The 8,814-nt window shown below is 33.3% G+C and overlaps 1 pseudogene across 1 annotated transcript; it reads left to right on the top strand.

Annotated features, from left to right (window-relative positions):
• Positions 1-3,213: 3,213 nt before the first annotated feature.
• LOC104725114 (RING-H2 finger protein ATL16 pseudogene) lies at positions 3,214-4,594 on the top strand (annotated as a pseudogene). The gene has a single exon (XR_015570496.1). The product of XR_015570496.1 is annotated as an RING-H2 finger protein ATL16 pseudogene (transcript).
• The last annotated feature ends 4,220 nt before the right edge of the window (positions 4,595-8,814 follow it).

Below are 8,814 nucleotides of genomic sequence, written 5' to 3'. Positions count from 1 at the left end.
ATGGGCTCACGGGCCTAGTGAGAGGACGTGATGCCCATTAAGAAAAGTGGACCCATGGACTCGGATTGGACATAGGTCCCATTAAAAGGTGGCAGTCGGGACATTACAGATTTCCAGACTGGAAAAAAGATTGGTAAATTTCTAGAGTGATTAAACTAATGCGGTGAATGCAAGTGTAACAACAGTCACCACAGACTCATCCACTGTGTGAGATATACGTCAGAACGAAAGTCACACGGATCAGTGCACTGTATGAAATATGAACTTTTAAAATAATTTAAATTTAAAAATAAAAAAAAAATAAAGATTCTAACTAGAGTTATACCAAAGAGATAATTTTAATTAATCTTATAAAAGTTCTTATTTTTTGATAATTTTAATTAGTCTTATAAAAATTCTTATTTTTAAAAAAATACATAATATATTGTTAAAAAGTATAAGAGTCCGACAAAAAAAAAAAAATTATAAGAGTCAAAATTATATACTCTCTTTGGAATTGCTCAAAGATATACTTTTACAAAATCCTTGACTAGTGTGAAACGAACAAATCGATTCCAAATTTATCATACAAGACAAAGATTAAAACTTTTCTTTCTGTAATAATTTATTTAAAAGTAGGCCTTTGTGTTTTTTTTATGTGTGTATAAAAAGAGATTTAATCATATAAATACACAAACGCGACACTATGGTGTGCCAAACTCGTCAACATACACACACGATAGTCGATAGGCTACGGAAGCAGTGTCGGTCCATTATATTCACTTTATTATTATTATTACGTAGTGAATTTAATAAAAATGAATATCGGATTCGTGCGTGGGATTTTGACTTTTCTTCGGGATTTTTCCCTTAAGAATTAGGCAATTTTTTTGTCTTTCCTTTTTCTACCCACCATGAAAGTTACTTGAATGTTTTCATCCATAGTTTTTTTTATAGGGGTGTCAAAATGGGTAAAAACCCATGAATTTACTCTGTTTGTCTATTATTTTAATGGATATGGATTAAGTTTTTATACCTATATAAATAAATGAGTTTTAATGGGTTCATCCGGGTTCGTGAGTTTAACGGGATAAACCTATTAGGGTTATGTGTTATCTATGGGTTAATCGAAAAAAACGAAAATAATATATATATATATATAATGTATATATGAAGAATGAAAAAAAAATATAAGATAATATGTATATATGAAGAATGAAGACTATGAAGTTAAAAAAATCTGACTGGATCATTTATAGAAGATTAAAGTGTTTTTTAATTTTAAATTAAAAATAGTTTTTATTTTAAATTAAGAATGACTTTTTATTTTGGTTTTATAGATTTTTGGCTTTAGGAATTTAGGATGTTCTTTCTATTTTAATATCTAGATATTATTTTCTTAAACTTGAAAACTTTGGTTGGTTTTATAATTTATTTTATATAATATATTATAGATTTAATATTAATTATTTTATTTTATTTTATTTATATATAGGTAACCCATATAACCCATTTAGCTACTGGCTTATAAGATTGTCATCTCTAAGGTAAAGAGAGGTGTGTTGGATACATCAAGATTTCAATCAAATTGAGATATCAACCATATAATAGAGTTCTTTGGTTGAAAGATATCTCAAATATTAGGATCTGGTCTTTGGTTGTAGGACATCTCAACTCAACCTTGATGTAGATGTCAAGAATTGCTAATTCATGATTGCTGATTCATTAGCTAAAGTTTCCTTTGGTTCTTGAGTAGTATCATTATGTGTGTGTACCAAATGGTCATGTACCAGGATTTGAACGGATAAGCCGTCTGAAAAATTCGGTGATCAATGTTGACTTTTTAAATGTGCCATCATCTCATTTGCTTAACTAAGCGTCAACATGATATATATATATATATATATATGCTACTACGTGAATATACATATACGTATGGTGGAATGCATGTGCGCCAGTTTACTTTTTGTATTTTCTTGTTTTATTGAATTTGTAATTAGCAATGATGATTCAGTGTTGACTAGAAATGGACGTGTTGTAACAGTCCTACTACCCCTTTTTTTTTTTTTAACGTTTCCAATCATTAATCTATACCTTAAATCTATTTATATTATTAAAATTTTAAGATCCTAGTGTTACTCTACTAAATCTCCTCAAACTATCTTTATCTCATTAACCTTTTTATTCGTAGTATACCACTATTTACAGTTCTTATTTCAGACTAGCTAAAGTCTAGAATTGATAAAATCGAACTGGATAATTTAATTATTTTGTTGTTAAGATGAACTGGATAAGTAACCATTCTCTTACGTTGTCAGAAATAATAAAAAACTAACCATTCTCGCCATTTAAGTTTTCATTTTTCAAAATTTTAATATTCTTGATAATATTGTTGAATCCTATATGGGGTGATCAGAAGTGAGAACCAGTTAATAAAGGAAAAGTTATACTGTACTACTATAAGTTTCGTATTTCAATGAATGGTAATATAAGTATATAACCCTTAACATATTTTCAAAGTTACGTGTTTAGTCAAAGCACACATTATCATCTAACAAGATATCATATGCAGTAGAAAAACAATTTGAAATGAATCATTTATATATAATGGGTTTGATTGATAAGAAAAGCATAATAGCATATAGAATAATAATTCTATAAATACAGTATATTTTAAAAACAGGAAAAAAAAAACTACAACAAAGTGTACGCAGGATTCGTCTGAAACTTGAAAGATTCTATATCACTACTACAAAGAAGTCTACAACTAGTTATTAAAAAGCTACCGACAATCATGGTTAGATCATAAATCATATCCATAAAGAAAAATATTGATTTAATTATTGTTAATTAATGGTATGCTTAGTGAATATAACATCATTACATCGCGTAAATTAATGATTAACAACACTCAGACGAACTTTCACTATCAGAATATCAATTCAAAACAAACAATAAATAATTATCAAAAGCAACATCACTCCAATACCAAAAGGTCTAAAAGGTAGATCAAATTATATAATCATAACAGTTAATGCAAACAAAATTATAAAATCATAGTTAATGCGAATATATGTCAGGTTTTTTTCCCTCTTAAATACAAAAGTCCCCACCACTAGTACATAAAAAACAAACAAACTTTCAATTTTCCGACCAATCAAATTAACTGTTAAATTAAATAACAGTTAATTTTATATTTTTTATAATACTAATCTAGAGTAAACGAGTCACACCGATCAAGAAAAATATTAATATAATCATATAAAGACCCCAAGAAATCTCACCGAACTTTCATTTTACTCCAATCTCTCTCTCTCTCTCTCTCTCTTCAAGATCTTTCAAAGTATTCTCCATTAGAGGATGAGCTTGTTCGTATAGTAAGTTAATGGATCTATCAAACCGTAGCAACCTCCTCCGGGATCTGAGCTTCTCACCTCCGCTGCCGCCGCCTGTCTTCCACCGTGCGAGCTCGACAGGGACGAGTTTCCCGATCTTAGCCGTTGCGGTGATCGGAATCTTAGCCACAGCATTCTTACTTGTAAGCTATTATGTTTTCGCTATCAAATGTTGTCTCAACTGGCACCGAATCGACATTCTTCGTCGGTTCTCCTTATCTCGAAGGCGACACAACAACCAAGATCTTTTAATGGTTTACTCTCCAGAGTTCAGAAACCGTGGTCTTGATGAATCTGTCATTAGAGCAATCCCAATCTTTAAATTCAAGAAGAGAGACGATCAAAACGACGGCGTTTTTACAGGAGGAGAAGAGAAGAGTTTTCAAGAATGCTCTGTTTGTTTGAATGAGTTTCAAGATGAGGAGAAGTTGAGGATTATCCCAAATTGTTGTCATTTGTTTCATATCGATTGTATCGATGTATGGCTTCAGAACAATGCCAATTGCCCTTTGTGTAGAGCTAGGGTTTCTTCTTACACAAGTTTCCCTCCGGATCGGGTTTCTGCTCCGAGCACTTCTCCCGAGAATCAGGTCGCGTTAAGAGGTGAGAACGAGTATGTGATCATTGAGCTAGGGCATATCATCGGTAGTAACAGAGATAGTCCGAGAAACGGAAGGTTACTTATGGAACAAGAAAGGTCAAACTCTGGTCACCTAATGACCGAAGACACTCTTAATTCGATCAGTCCATCTCCGAAGAAGTTTGACCGTGGAGGGCTTCCAAGGAAATGCAGAAAGCTTCAGAAGGTCACGAGTATGGGGGACGAATGCATCGACATAAGAAGAGGTAAAGACGAGCAATTTAGCAGTATTCAGCCCATTAGAAGATCAATCTCAATGGATTCATCGGCGGATCGACAGCTTTACCTGGCGGTTCAAGAGGCGATTCGGAAGAACCGAGAAGCTCAGGTGGTCGGAGACGGAGAAGGATGTAGCAGTAGTGGCAATGTTAGTAATTCCAAAGTGAAGAGATCTTTCTTCTCTTTTGGGAGCAATCGTCGTTCTAGAAGTTCCTCCATATTGCCTCTTTATTTTGAACCCTAATGGGCCGCTCTGCTTATCTGTCTAGTTTTCTTGTTTCTTTCTACATTTGTTTTTGTTATTTCATTTTCAATATTTTTGAGATAGATTTTATTAAGAGAAATACCATAAATTACCACACTTTTAAGTTTTTCTTCCAAAACTAGCACACATGATCAAATTTCCCAAAACTAGCATTTGTATATTGAAATTATTATTTAACAAAAAAAAATTTTCTTTCTAAAATCAAATTCACGATTTTAGTTCTCAAATCTCCAAATGAAGATTCTGAACTGAGATCTTCATATCTTTTCAATTAAGTGACAAATCGATCAACTGAAACCAATCCAATAAAAATCCACATCAATAGCATCTTCATTTACCAGATTCTCGAAGATCAGAGTTTAAAACGGCACTTCCGTCATCTACGATAGTGAGTACGGCGGCGGAGAATCCTCTGAGTTCAATTACGGCAGATGATTGGGGGAAAGTATCGGCGGTTCTATTTGATATGGACAGTGACAGTGTGCTTTGTAACAGTGAGGAGCTTTAGACTTGCCGCCGTTGATGTAGTTTGCTGAGATGGGGGTTAAAGTCAATGTGGATTATTTGATTCCTCTTACGGGAACACGTAAAAAGCTTTGGTAAATAAATTTTTGAATCTGTTTTCATGTTAATGTGTGTTTAGATTGATTTTGTTGATTTTTTGGGTGGGGCAATGCACAGCTGAAGCCATGTCATAGAGTTGTATCTGACTATCTTCGCATTTAGGATGCAGCAGAGATGCTCATGATGTTTTAGGAAAACCATCCTGAATTTAAAAGATCCTTCCTAAACATCATTAGATCATTCCTGAATATATATATATTTTTTTTTATGAAAGCCATCATGAATTTTAAAAGATGCTTCCTAAATATAATTCAATCTTTCCTGAATAATTTTGTTTGTTGATTTTATTGTTTGAACCATGCTCATATCACGCATGGTAGTATGCTCTGTCCTATATCATCATCCTGCAGTTCTGCAGAATATTTTTGCGGGTTGGTTGATATTTCGATTCGAGAGTGATCCAAAAGTAGAGAAGATATGTAAAAAAAAGAGGAAAGAAGAAGAAGATGAGAGAAACTGAAACAATATATTTTTGTGGAAGCTAAAGTTGTGTGGAAATCATCTTGGGATTAAATGAATTGTTTAGTAGAGGAAGATGAGGAAGACATTTGTTAGGAGTAAGAGAAGTTCATCGTCGTCACTGATTTTCTTGTCCTCGACTTCTTCAACTTGTAGTTTGCAGGTTTTAACATTATGTACATTGGCTATTATGACATATGCAGCACTCTGTTTTAAGAAATATAGCACGTTTAACAATTTTGTACTTGAATGTATTATGATCATCCCACTTTGATCATGGATCTTAGTTTAAGGTGTCAATTATATTTAACACTTGTAGAATCTACATCTAATGCTTATATTTGTCAAGAGTTTCATATTGCAAATCAACATTTGGCTATATAGATGTTGGTTTCAGACATTCAGGAAGACGTTCCTGAAATTTAGGACGCATTACTGAAACTTTAGGAAGGGATTCATAAATTAGGAAGACCACCTTAAATGGATTGTAATGTGGGTTTTTTGTTTACATTTTGATTTCAGCAAAGAACAAAGAAACGGTGCAATGTAAGTTGAGTATGTTATTCCAAAGAAGAAACATAGAGTTGATGATGAACAACATGCTCCATGGCAAAGCACCCTAACCCCTTATGAGATTTAAGCAAGAACACTTTAAAGATGTAATCTTTTTCAACTATTATTTTTATGAAAACCATCATGAATTTCAAGGAGTCATTCTTGAATATTACTGAATCCTTCATGAATTTCATTTTTGTTCAGATCTTGGTAGACATTTTCATTAATAACGAGTAGGAAAGCCAAACTTTTTTTATGACAGACATCATGAAGTTAAAGGACCCTTCCTAAATTTTGTAGAATCCTTACTGAAGTTCAATAAAAGTTAAAGTAAAGTGCTAACAGAAACATGTAACACTGTTATAATGCAAAAACATCATACAAGTACCAAAAACAATGTTAAAAAATTTCAAACATAGTCCTATTAAATACCAACACACTCCTTAAACATATCCAAAGCATACTTGCATAGTAAAAATTGAAATCAGGGAATATAAGTTTCAGGAAAGTCTTCATAAATTCTCAACAATACTTCTTTAAATTTCAAATGTGACTAAGAAACACATCAACAAACAAGACAACTGAATTCTCTTATAAAAAAGTTGTATTTGGCCAAGGTTAATGTGTTTAACTTTCTTCAATTACTCAACAAAGCAAATCTGTAGAAAATAAGAAACTTAGTACATCACATAATCAAAAAGTTGTATACAAAGCCAAAGCTAGTTTACATATTACGTTCTCATACAAAAAATGCAGATGAGACTACAAAACAAAAACGTTGAACACAACCACATAGATTAATATTTTCTCCCATCATACGAAAACAATAACACTTATCAAACCTTCGAGTCACTTACTAAACTAAAAATCCAAATTCTAATAAACTCAACTGTGGTTTAGATCTAACTAGATATATAGGAAACAAATAGAGAGGTGAAAAATTTTCTTGTGGCCTTTAACATCGCTGCAACTGTAATCAATAAGCTAAACGATAGATCCTTTATCAATTTGTCATGACTTGACTCGATCATTAAACTGAACCGCGACCATAGCATGTTGAGCCAAAACACCATATGAAATGAGGAAACGACACCTCTCTTTGCTTCTCCCAATCATTTTGATATCTAAAACCTGCAACAACGGCTTCAAATTGACATCGTCGGCGTTTGTCGCTGTGATTCAAACTCACCGGCCGGCACAATTAAATGTTGATTTTCATATCCTAGCGAGAAAAATAGAGAAAATAATCGACAACGACAGATCGACGATGAGAAAGGGTTAGGCAAACACGGCGGCGAGAACACGGCGACAACGACAAATCGACGATGAGAATCGGTTGGCAAGAGATCTGGGATGCTTCAAGGTCTTGTGGGAGTAAGGATTCAATTGGCTCATGGTAACGTTCCTTCGTCGGGCTTTAAGCTCATCTATAGAGATAAAGATGAGATTTTAATTATAATTGTATTGTTTTACATTAGAATTTTTGTGCTAGTTTTGGAACATGGTGCTATTTTTATCAATTACCCTTTTATTAATATTTGGTCCGTGAGAGATAGGCGAGAAAGGTAATGGTATGTTTAGATTTAGATGTCAAAATGTTGTTAAAAAAAAAAAAAAGATTTAGATGTCAAAAAAAGGTCGATGAGTTGTATGTGACAGAGAGGAAATTATTTGACTAAGTTTGAAAAACTCAAAAACTTGCTTTACACAAACAAACAAAAAAACTCATGGAGGGATTCACACTTCTACATCAAAATCTGATATCCCAACAGTAAATGCATAACATTCCAACTCAAATCCGGGTCTGTGAATGAACCCCAAATTTCTTTTAGGATTAGGAGTAAAGCCATCCATAATTATTTTTTTTTTTTTTGAAAGTGAGAAAGATGAAAGTTAAAGTTAGAAACCTTAAAGTCTTATGAGCAAAAATCCCCCGATGATGATCACTCACCATTCGTCGTGATGTTCACCATCGTGCACACCTTGCCAACTGTAATGCTTCTCATCACTATCATTTTTCTTTCATCGTCGTCGTTCGTGGTTCCAATCTACTAGTGATATTAAGATGGGCATTAAGTCCGCGGGCCTAAACGGGTTCAGTGTATTGTTTTTAGATCCGAACCCTTAAAAAACAAAGAATGTTAAAGGGTTATACCCTTTTAAGCTCGTTTATAAACGGGTCGTAATTAATTTAAAATGGACAGTCTCACAGTCTGTTTTTTTCTGAATTTTTTGAAGTAAAACGACGATGTTTGCTTAGGTACCCTAACACTTCACGATCTTCACGAGTCGTCCCCAGTCCCCACTGTTACGACGACTCAATTTTTACTCTTTGATTCCGACGAATCCTCCCCACCGCCACGACGAATCAATATTTTGCTCTTTGATTCCGACGAATCATCTCCACCGTCATGTTCCAAGATCAGCAGAAGAGAGGTCTTTCTCTAATCCCACTTTCTGAGGTCTCTCTCTTATCCCTCAATTTGAAAACCCATCTTTTGTTTCTCTTTAAGAGTTCTTGTTCTGTATTTATGATTCATTAGGCTTTGTGGGTTTTGTCTTTCATGTGTGATGTGTAGCCAAAATTAGCTTTTTAATTTGATGTGTGTGAATTGTCATAGCTATATAACTGTGTTGATCCAGAGAAGTTTTGGAAAAGAAAAGTATTTATGACTCTG

Source organism: Camelina sativa, chromosome 11 (assembly GCF_030686135.1).
Source record: "Camelina sativa cultivar CO46 ecotype springtype chromosome 11, ASM3068613v1".
NCBI classification, from domain to species: Eukaryota; Viridiplantae; Streptophyta; class Magnoliopsida; order Brassicales; family Brassicaceae; genus Camelina; species Camelina sativa.
The sequence above is the reverse complement of the archived record's forward strand: the minus strand, read 5'-3'. Positions and strand labels throughout refer to the sequence as shown.